Source organism: Sciurus carolinensis, chromosome 7 (assembly GCF_902686445.1).
Source record: "Sciurus carolinensis chromosome 7, mSciCar1.2, whole genome shotgun sequence".
Lineage (NCBI taxonomy): Eukaryota > Metazoa > Chordata > Mammalia > Rodentia > Sciuridae > Sciurus > Sciurus carolinensis.
Genome location: NC_062219.1, coordinates 80,801,126 through 80,813,212, shown reverse-complemented (window position 1 = coordinate 80,813,212; position 12,087 = coordinate 80,801,126).

Genomic DNA, 12,087 nt, shown 5'->3' with positions numbered 1-12,087 from the left:
AGAAGACAACCCACTGAAGGTACACATTTAGTTTTTAAAAAATCCCTTTCTCTTTAACTTGTGTGCACTAGACACATGGTTTCTGGCTGCCCAGCATCCCTACCCCCAACTGTCTAGTAACCGCACTGCTGTTTGTTTAGAGAACTTCCTCTCCCCACTCCTCCCCCTCCTCTCTGGAGGCGGGGCCAAACCCAGTACTTTTCAGCATTGGCCACAAATGATGGCCCTGACCCAGACTCAGACCCAGCCAGGTACTTCAAAGCAGAAATTCAGGTTACCCAATGCAGTAATGAAAGTTAGATCGCCCAGTCTTGTCAATGATGTTACATTCTAAGACTGGTTCTCAAATTTTTACTTTGTTCAAGTATACCAAGTATACAACTGATAGATGCTAACAACTGGGCACACAGATGAGGTTCCTCTTCCTTAGTAGGAATTCTTAGATAAGGAGTGAGGAGTGTGACCTTAAAGGAGTCATGTTGGAATTTCTAGGGATAATGTGAAGTTTGGAGATCCTGATCCAAAACCTGGACCATCAGGTTTGGAAAGCAATAGAAAATATTCATATATGGGCAAAGCTTTAGAGAACCTAGTGTCCTGATTCATCCTTGAATATACTTATTAAGGATATTTACCAGAAAAATGAGAGATTACATAAGAACAAGAATGAGAAAACTGTAGCTGGAAGGACTGGAAGTGAGAATGGAAGCAAGTTAAACAAAGAGACATATATCTATGTAATTGTCTTAATAAATTTGTATGTGAAGTAAAAGATTTCATGTTATAAAATAACAAAATGGTGATCATAAACATGGCATTTGTAGACAAAATAACTGGAGTAGTACATATACCAATAGAATTCAAAAGTTCTAAACTCTTCATTTTCAGCAAACGGGAGTATAACCTAACTATTCTACTATTAACTTTGAAAGTTTAATGTTGTTTAAATGCTTTGAAAAATTAAGTTAACTGCTGATAGAATTAAAAGCAGTGTGTATGTTTTCCACATCACTACAGAGTTCAATACTTAAAATACCAATTAATTCCATAATTAGTGGGTACCTGTTAGAGACCAGGCACTGAGTTGGATTCTTAGGTGGAACATTAACTGAGTTAGCTAAGAAATAGTCCCTGAAACAAAATCAAAAGCAAAACAGCTGAAAACAAACACCCCCCCCAAACCAAAACAAAACAACTTTCCATCCAAAAAAACTCAACAAAACAGAATAAAGCAAGGTCTAATAAAACAATTAAGATGATAAATGTTATAGAGTAACCTCCTAGTTAATATGAAAGAACTTAGTTTGAATTAAGAAGCAATTCACTTAAAAGCTGTTTAATAGTCTTCAAATAAGTTGATCTATCAAGATCAAAATGTGAAAATGAAAAAAATACTAGCCATATGATCCAGCTATGACACTCTGGGTATTTTCCCAAAAGATCTAAACTCGACCTACTACAGTGACATAGCCACATCAATGTTTACAGTAGTACAATTCACAATAGCTAAATTTTAGAATCAACTGAGATGCCTATATATTGATGAATGGGTTAAGAAATTGTGATATATATATATGTATATATATGTGTGTGTGTAAATGGAGTTCTACTCAGTCATTAAAAAGAATGAAATAATTACAGTATTCGCTGATACATGTATGGAAATGGAGACATCATGCTAAGTAAAATTAACCCAACTCAGAAACTCAAAGGTTGAATGTTTTCTCTCATGCAGAAGCTAGAGAAAAATAAAGGAAAGGGGGAGTGAAGGATAGATTACATAAAGAACCAATCAAATACAAATTAATAGATGAGTGAAAGGATGTCTAGTAGCATAGAGGAAAGAGGAGGACGACAGAGGGAAGAGGGAGGATCATGAACTGAAATGGAATTCCATTGCACGTATGAGTTTGTCAGGATGAACCCAGCTATTATGTATAATCATAAAGCTCTAATAAAAAAAATAAATCCACACCCTAGCAACTTGATACAAAAAAATGAAGAAAACAAATGCAGCAGAATTCATATTAGACAAAATAGTAGACAAGGAGGAAATAACACATTCAGCATTGACAAAAGGAATATCAGAGTGAAGGTTTGACAGTTAAATCTTTTATGTTCCAAGTGTTTAGTATTAACATGTAAACAAAAATTATAAATACAGAAGATGTAGACAAAACAGTTGTAGAGGATGACTTTATAGCCAACTTTCAATTTGATAGATGAAGTAAGATCATAATGAAAGACTATAGATTGTTTTAAGCACATGAATAATGGGGTTGAGTCCATAGAAATGCATATTTAAAACTTTTTTCCTATGATTACACAAATGGTATGCCTTGACTCCATGTACAAATAGAGAAACAGCATGTATCCCATTTGTATACAAAAAGAAAAAACAAACAAACAAACAAAAAAAAAAACTTTTTTCCTCCTCCACCAGACTATGTACACTGTCAAAATAAACACGAGTAGTTAAAACTATTGTGCACATCTTGGGCCACAGAAAAGTTACAGTGAACTTTCCAAAGAAAAGAGTATTTAAAACCATCATGTTTCTGACTACCTCCCAAATAAATAAATGTTACAACTACTTGTAAATACAAAAGCACCTGGCTTAGTAACTATGACCCAAAAGGGAAATGTAAAAGCAAATACAAAATATTTAGAACATGAGCTCACTGATGTGCTTCAACCAAGATGTTATTTAGAGGTAAATTCATAAACCTTAAATCTTTGAAAGAAGAAAACTGAAAAATCTAAAACAGCAAGAATAAAAGAGGAAAAAAGCACAAGAAGAACAAAAACTAAAAGCAGAAAGTTCCAAAAGAGAGAAATAAAAATTTGAAAGTTATTTTTTTCATAAAATGAATGTTTTCTTTCATTTTCCTTTATAATATTTGTATTCTGTTAACAATGGAGCTGTTTTTATGTAACATGGTGTCTGCATATATAAACATTGTTGTCTTATTGGCTCTATAGTAAAGGTCCTTTCTTTGAGGGGGAGGAAATTGCAAGTTTACCCATGGTGTTGGTAAAGAAAAATCTTTATTAGTATGGTCTACTTCGCCATTTTAATAAAACGATTACTTTGTCTTGATTTGCTAAAAGTTCTTCAGTTGCTTCTTGAGGGCTACATGGCTACTTGTGTTTTATTTACTACAAACACTCTTAAGATTCAGTGGCTATAATTGGAACAATTACTTAAGAAATTGTTTTTTGATCATTTGAAACATTCATCCATATCTCTCTCATGCCCCACCCCATCCTTTGTGATCTGTTGCTTCCAGAAGGCCAGAGGGTTTGGTTCTATTTTGTTTACTACCAGTTCCACAGAGCTGAGGATAATGCTTGCACTATCAAAGTTTCTCAGTGTGTAGCTGGATAAATAGAAGGAATGGAAATGCAGGCCTACTCCTGAATCCTACCTTATATCTGGGAAGCACTTTTAGGACCCTTCAGTTAGTGTGTGCATATTTGCAATGATATTTTGATCATTTGGTATTCCATACAAGCTCCTATTAATTCCACCAGATTCATGGAGTTGTATAGATTATTTCTTATCAAAAATGCTTAAGAAATGTTTTGAATTGTGATTTCTTTTAAATTTTGGAATATTTGCATATAAGATATCTTATGGATGCCACCCAAGTTTAAACACAAAATTCATGTTTCATATATACCTTTTACACATAACCCAAAGGCAATTTTAGACAATACTTTCAATAATTTTGTGCATGAAGCAGTTTGTGGACACTGACCCATGAGAAAGCTAAAATGCCACTATCTCAGCCACCATGAGGACTCTGTGGTTGTGTGGCATCACCTGCCTTCTGGACTCTGAATTCATGTGCTACTAGGGAACAGTCGTTTTCTTATACTTATTCACACAAAAATGCTTAACAGTAATATTTTTTTACTGTTAATATTACTGTAATATTTTTTACTGACATAGCATTAAGGCAGTGAAAAGATCATGTGTTCAGGGTAACCAAACAGCACAGCAGAGTCACACAATCCCTGTGTGAGCCATTAGACAGCAGCAGCAAACAGGGTAACTTTCAGACTCTTCTTGCAGTGCTGTGTTTGGCTTAAAGGGTTTTTTTGGCACACTATATCTTCATTTTTTTTTTTTTTTTTTTTTTGCATATGTGTGTGTGTGTGTGTTCTTTCCTTTTATTTATTTTTTTTATTTATTTATTTTTTTATTATTGTGAGAAGAAACATCAGAAACAGTTGAGAAGCCAGGAAGTGGGTCCTCTAGAGATGAGGAGGCATTGTGTGGGGTGGCTTTTTTAAGTGTTTCCTTCAGGGTCATCTGCCTCATTAGCAACAGTTTTTGTCTTAGAAGTCTTTGATCTTATAAACTGACGTGATTTCTTTTTCTGTTAGGAGTGCCCACTACTCTAGTCCTTCCATAAGCCCATCACATAGTCTCACCATGTTCTCCACACGCACTTTCTCTGCAGTGTTAACACCCCTTCATCATCACTGTTATTATGCTCACCTTGATGCAGAACCATTTTGGCTGTTTCACCATTGATCAATGAATGAACAACTTGAGCTTCATTATTGACAAAAAATTTCCATATCCACTTTCTACTTACTGGTTGACTCTGAAGGTATATATTTTACATATAGATGAGGTCAGTCATCTTTTTGTTTTTTGTTTTGTTTTGTTTTTTTCATTTTAACATGAAATCCTTCAAAGTCACTACCTTATTCATCGACATCACTGAACACAGGTGCAGACCAGCGGTTGGTTGTCCAGGTATGCACAATTGTGTCTTCGGGTCACTGTGTTGCAAACACTGGCATGTATCGCATCCTTCTAGCTAAACTCCTTTTCAAAACCTTCCACACCCATGTCTCTGTTCCCTGCTGCTAGCATGCTGTTCCATAAAGTGCTTTTGTATTTACTCTTCATTGATCAAAAATACCCTGGCCACAAGGCTGAACAAATGAAGTCACGTTCAAGAGAAAATTAATGACATAAATGTTACTTTCAATGAGAATTTCAGCTGGAGGTTGAATAGAAAAATTGTGAAGGAGTAACAAAATCTTGCGGTAATCATGTACTGCAGCTTCCCTGCGGTGAGCATAAGCTACTGGTACAAAATGGTTGTGAAACCAATCAGAAAAGATGTTCCTGGTGATCCATGGCTTTTTGTTACCATAATAATGGACTGGTAAAACTTTCAACTCTTTAAAACAGTGAGGATGCAAGCTTTTGCAAGGCTGTGCCCTAATGTAATCCTTGGAACGTTAGAAAGTTCCAGCATAGTTACAGTGGTATCCTTCATTTCTGAATGGGCTGTCTCCTCTGCTCTAGTCTGTCTTTCTGGGCAATAATGCCAGAAGAAAGATTTTCATCAGCACTATAGATTTGTTCTGGCATTAGATTTTCATCAACTATGACCTTGACAAATTTGTCAATGAATTTCTCTATTGCTTTGTGATCAACTATGTATTATTGCCACAAAACTTTTTAAAAATTAATGGCACGTCTTTTCCTAAATTTCTGCAACCAGCCTGTTGAATATTCACAGTTCTTTTCAATTTTCAGTTCATCATGATGGATCTTTGCTTGTTTCATGATCAGCATACCATTCAGTGAGTGGCATTATGAAACCTAGAGATAACTCTTTCAGTACATGATCAAGATTATCTTTAGCTTTATGGAGTGTTTTCCTACTGTCATGAACTTTGGTTCATCATTTTCAGCCTAGAATTTCAGCAGTTCATTCTTCTGTTTCTTCAGGTCAGATACAGTGGTCACTCCCAGACCAGACTCTTCCATACATTGTTTCACACTAACACCACTGTTCACTTTGTCTAACAGTGTGAATATCTGTGCTGTAGATAAACATATATCTTCCTCTTTTTCTCATCATTGTTAACCATAAGTGCATTGAAGCCCTCTTTGGCATTTTCATCAATATTTCTATCCCATAGAACAGAGAACAAACGAAAACAAAACAAACAAAATGTATGGTTTTTAGAGGTGAGGTGTTCTCCAAAAGCTCATGTATGACACAGTGCAAAAAAATTCACTTGAATGGATTAACTGGGCAGTAACTATAGGCAGGTAGGGTATGGCTGGAGGAGATAGGTCACTGGGGTCATGCCTTTGGGGTGTATCTATTGTCCTTGCTGAGCTGAGCTCTCTCTGATTCCTGATGGCCATGTCTTCTCTGTCTTCCTCTGCCACACCCTTCCACTATGATGTTCTGCCTCACCTCTGGCCCAGAGCAATGGAGTGGGACACGTATGGACTGAGACCTCTGAAACCATAAGCCCCAAATAAATTTACCCTCCTTTATATTGTTCTTGTTAGATCATTTGGTCACAGTGGTGAAAAAGCTAACTAAAACATAAAATAACACAAAAAACAGAGGATAGTGCATGTAAACTTTGACCCATGTGGGGCATTGTGGGGAACCTGCTATTGGTGTGTCAGCCAGCTCATGAAGCATTTTATTACCTTGAGGGTGTGTTTTCATGGAGAAATCTGCACTTACACAGGAAGGATGTTTCACAGCTGAAAGGGTCTGGGACAATCTCTCTTTCCCTTGGGAATGCTGAATACATTGTGCTCTGTGTACCTTGTGTTTTGACTGTGACCCATTACGTGAGATCAGGTGTGAAATAATCCCTCATGGTGTCATGTTGGTGCTGAGAAAGTTCAATTCTGAAGCAATTCTGGTTTCAGGTTTTCCAGCTGGAGATATTTAACCTGTACCTCATTTCTTAAAGAATTTCAGGAATAGAAACAGTCCTTTGCGTAGAGCTAAACTTCAATGGACCCCAGGAGATGGATATTATTTCTGTGCTATAGATCTTTGAAATCAGATGAATTTCAAAACCATGTATTGGTTAAGCAGTCTATGACAACCACTGCATTTTAAAATGTATATGTATACGGACAAACTAGACTACACTGTTCATTCAAAACTGTTAATTTAGGAGTGATGAGATTGAGGGTAACTTTTTTGTTATTTCCTTCATCTTTTCTATTCTTATAGTCACTAGTAAAGAGTTGGCCTGTTGCAAAGTATCCCTCCCACTGGCCCTGTCTGTGATCTCCCCTGACTTCTGGTGGACAGTCTGGAGACTGGAGACTGGGCAGTGGTAAGGCACCAGCTCATTGGTCACAACAGTTGAAGAGACAGAAGATGGCCAAACTGGGCCAATCAGAGCTGTCCTTCAGGAATATTGTTTGATTGATTGATACTGGGCATTGAACACAGGGCCTTGCACATGCTAGGCAAGTGCTCTAGCACTGTGCTACAACCCCAGACTCTTCAGGACTTTTGAACCCATAGATCTGGAGGAACTTCCACCTTCTCTATGGAAGAAGGCCATCATTATATGAAAAATAATGAAAACACTGCAATGAATGAGAGTTGCAATGCAAGATGGGGTCTTCCAGCCATGTTCCAGGCCCCTGTCAGTCATCTACAGGCCAGGTTCACTTCCAACAGGTACAGCCTCTAGTGTTTCACTCTTTCTTTCATTCTGTAAGGAATCACTACAGGGTCCTTCCAATAAACCACCATTTTCTTTGTTCAAGCTGTGTTTCTGTTGCTTGCAACTAAAAGCATCCCAATTCAGCATTCCAGTGCTTTAGAATACATGAAATTTGAAAAGGAAAAGTTCATGTTTTTAATAAAGTACATTTGGGGGAAATCTTCCACCTTTGGGAGTAGTTATGTATTATGTTTAACTTTTTCTAATCTGTGACATATAAATTAGCAGCAGATACCATGTTAATTAGAGATAAAATAAGTGAATTTCAATTTTTAGCCTGAAAGTTGAATGCTGGAAACCTCCTTTTAGGGAAATAAGCGGTCCCACAACATCTGGTTTTTAGAAACCTTATTCTTTGGAAGCTCCTTCATATGAAGTTTTTTACTGCAGTCATGAGACCTTAGAAACACTGTTAAACTTTACTATGTAGCTGAACAACAGCCCTTGAAAGTTTTCCTTTTTCAAAGGTATTTAATTTGCCTATTGTCATCTAATGGTATATTTTTCTGTGAAAACACTTTGTGTAAAATTCTAGTATTTACCCTCCTTCCCTTGAAGCATATGTTTACTTTGTTTTCACCACTCCCTTTTTTTCAATCCTGGAGGTTGAACCCAAGGGCACTTTACCATTGAGCAACGTCCCTAGCTCTAACTCCCCACCTTTTGTCCCCCCCTCCCCAATGGGATCTCACTAAGGTGCATAAAAAGTCTGGTCTTAAACTTGTGATCCTGCTACAGGAAACTCCTGAGTCACTGGGATTACAGGAGTGTGTCACTGCCTGACTTTTTTCCATCTTTTTAATGAAGATTTCAAAGAGGTTAGAGAACAGTTTGGTGAATCTCTGTGTACCTTCCACTAGGCACAGAAATTATAAAGTACAATTCTTTCTTAACCTTTCCTAATCTATGGTGAAGTTAAGACCCTATTAGTATAACAAGTAGTATTTAAAAAAAAAAAAAAAAAAAAAAACTGTCCCCAAAACTAGATAGCCACACAAGGGTTTCTCCAATTATTTGGGGGAATTGCTTAAGGGTTGCTTTCAAACACAGTCCATTTGAATAACCTCAAGGAGTTCACAGTTCTTTCTGGCCATGGCTCTAGCTGCCTGTAGAAATGTCTGCTGCCAGCAACTCTGGAGGGCACCTCAGGGCTTCAGGTGTCATTTTCAGCTGACACTGGCCTGAAGCTCCCCTGAAAGCTGCTTGCAGGTGTGGTTGTCATTGATACTCTTCTTCATTGTGCTAGTGGAGTGGTGGCTTATCTCTATGTTTTCCCTGGAGCAGAAGAATCCCTCACCTCCAATTGGAATCCATGGGGCCCAAAATAGTGTGATCCTTTTCCTCCAACTTCTCATCCGTATTTGGTCATACAGTTGTTTATCCAACCTGAGAAGGGGCTGCTGTGTGTTTCAGTATAAATAGGTGTTGGCTAACTTGCCCCTCACCCCACCATGCATCCTGGAGCCAGTTGCTTCCCAACTTGGTTTGCTCTTCTAAGAAAAGAACTCATGTCTGTCAGATTTATTTGATGTTATTTTGTGCTCAGTGAAAATTTTAATGTACATTTTGGAAAAAGTGCCTAGAAAAGAATGAAACAGCAGTGGTTTGTGATTTATGGGACATCCATAGGATTAAATACAAGGTAGAATTTGCAAGTAATGATTATGGAAATTATGTAGCAGCATGGAACATGCTCATTATATACTTTTAAGTGGAAAAATCAGGATCCAAAATCATATATATATCATGATTGCAACTATTATTACTTATGGTTACAACTATTATTTCTTAGGCTCTTGCAAAGGAATGGTTAGAGAATTTAACAGCCGTGTTAGGATGAGGATTGTGAGCTATACCACAATAAAAAAATTTAGCTCTTAGCATGTATATTACACATAGTAGTAAAGTACTTACTATGTACTTTACCAAATTGCTACCAAGTATTAAGCATTGCATTACGTCCCTATTCTTTAAAACACTACCCCAAAGCACTAAAAGTACTACAGAATCTTTTTTGTGTTCATCTGATTACTTCAGGAATCTGAAATGAAGTACAACAATTTTTTCTCCCTCTCAAACTCTTTCAAAACACACACACACACACACACACACACACACACACACACAAACTAGTAATTTGTTAGGAAGATTAAAGAAAAAGAATTCACCTTCTATAGAACTAATGCCTATGTAAAGTTTGACTCTTTCTGTTATAAGGGACTCAGGAAAAAAAGGGCGAGGTACCTAGTAGCTAGCAACTGTGGGAAGTCGTTTCCTCTGCTAGCCTGAAGAAACGAGAATAGCATGGTCCTGGACTGGGGTGAGGGGCTTCCTGACAGGAGATTTGGCCACAGAGAAAGAGCACAGCTGTTGCAACAGCCCGGGGAAAGGGGTGTACACCCTGATTTCTCTCTCTTAACTTTCTGAAGGAATAGGAGTGCTTCCCATTGGCCAAACCCAACTACAAGGTGGAAGTCGAGAGAGACTGCTGTACCTAGAAGTCAGCCTTTCTGGGCAAAGGCAGAACAAGGAAGGGAGGAGGTGAATTTGGAGTGTCAAATGGAAATAACCAGCACATAGCCCGCAGCCATCCAGGCCATCCTAGGCTGTCAGGTCAATGCCTGCTTAACTACAAGCTTACTGTTTGGAAGTTGCTGAACAGTGTGGATCTTTTTGGTCATGTCACCTTTTCCTGGGCAGGTCTGGGCTTTGGACAGCTGTGTTCTGCTGGTGGAAATTTCCAGCAGTGCCTCTATTCTGTTTTTGCACAAAATTCTCTGACAGTCCCACTCTTCCTGCAAAACCTGAACAGGCTGTCTCTCCGCCCGCCACAGCCGCCGCTCTGGAGTCTTCTGAGCTGTTTGCTTTCCCTTCTCTCATTCTGCTAGATTCCTTAGAAAGTCTTCATGGCAAACAAGTTCTCTGAGACATTTCATGTCAGAAAAATCCTTACTCTAACTCTTGATTCATAGTTTATCTGAGTTTAAATTTTTAGGCTAAGAAATATTTTTGTCTCAGAATAGGATTGTTTAATTTTCTACTCAATAAACTTGTCCAAGTCTCTTCTATGTTTTCTCAAACTTCTGGCCCTATCAGACTTCTTGGATATTTCCTTATCTTCTAACCGATACAATTATAGACATATACTTGTGTTTAATATTAGAATTTTGTTTTTGTTTTTGGAGGGTTGTTATTGTGTTCTCTGGATTATATCGTTTTCTCCAGTTTCCATTTTTCTGGTTTTCTTTCTCTCTTTTGTGGTATGTATGGTGATTGCTGATTATTTTTATTCAAGACCAGGGCATTAAAAGGTGACTGAGATGGTGATACGTCCATACAGTGAAATATTATTCAATCATAAAAATGAATGAAGTTTGGATGCATGCTGTAACATGGACAAGTCTCCAAAACACGCTGAGAGCAGTCAGACTCAAAAAGGTCATGTGCATATGCTTCTATTCTTATGAAAAATCCAGAATAAATAAATCCATGAACTCAGAATGAAGATTGGTGTTTTCCAGGGGCTGGAGGAATGGAGAATAAGGGAAAAGTGCTTAATGAGAACAGAGTTTTGCTTTGGAGTGATGGCAATGTTTCAGAACTAGACAGATACGGATGGTTGGGTGACATTGTGAATGTACTAATGCCATGAAGCATTCACTTTAAGATGATAAATTTTATGTTATGTGATTATCACTTCAATAAATGACTAGTTTAAAAAACTGTGTGGGTGATGTGTGGGGGTGTGTGTGGCATGTGGCATGGTTTTCATTTCTGGGTGATTAGGCAGCAAGCTGATAACTGAGAAGGCACCCAAATTGTTGATGTGTGAAAGGATTTCCTCTGGGCTTTTTCACAAGAAAAATGCTCTAATCTGCCTGTAAAGGGTTGTAACCCAGTTCATTCAGTTCTGTTTGGGTCTGGGGTCTGGACGTCACATTGGATTCCTTGTTAACTGCCTAAGGCACCTTTCCATTCTTGCTCTGAGCCTGGTTTCAAGTTCCCAAGGCCTGCCCCTCTCAACTTCTCCAAAAGCGCAGCTTCTGGCTTCCCCTAGGTTAGGGAGACTGCTTGTCCCCATGCAGAGGGAAATCCTCCAGTTTTCTTCCCTCGCCTCAGCCCTGCTGTGGGCCCAACTGAAAGCCTCAGAGGCCTTAGGCAACCAGTCAGCCTCTTCTTATGGACGGCCCTGCCCCTGTGGTCCTTCCTGTCATGGAGGGCGGGAAGGGGGGCTTCCTTCCCCAGAAATTACTCTCCTTTCTTTAACGTGCTCATGTTCACTTTGTTTTCTTCATCATTGAGACTTACTGAGTTTTTCTGTGAGAGGTTTGTTTAACTAGAAGACTGTACATTTCTTTTGAAATCTTGTGAAGGAAAATTTTAACTCAGAGTGAAAAAGGATAGTGCCATATTGTCAGCTCTAAATGAATCTGTGTTCTCCAACAGCTTGAAAAATGGCCTAATCTTTTCTTGTGCCTAAGTTTGTAATGGTTAAAAGGGGATGGGAGATGCTAAGGGATAACAACACATTGGGACTCACATTTAATAAATGTCGAT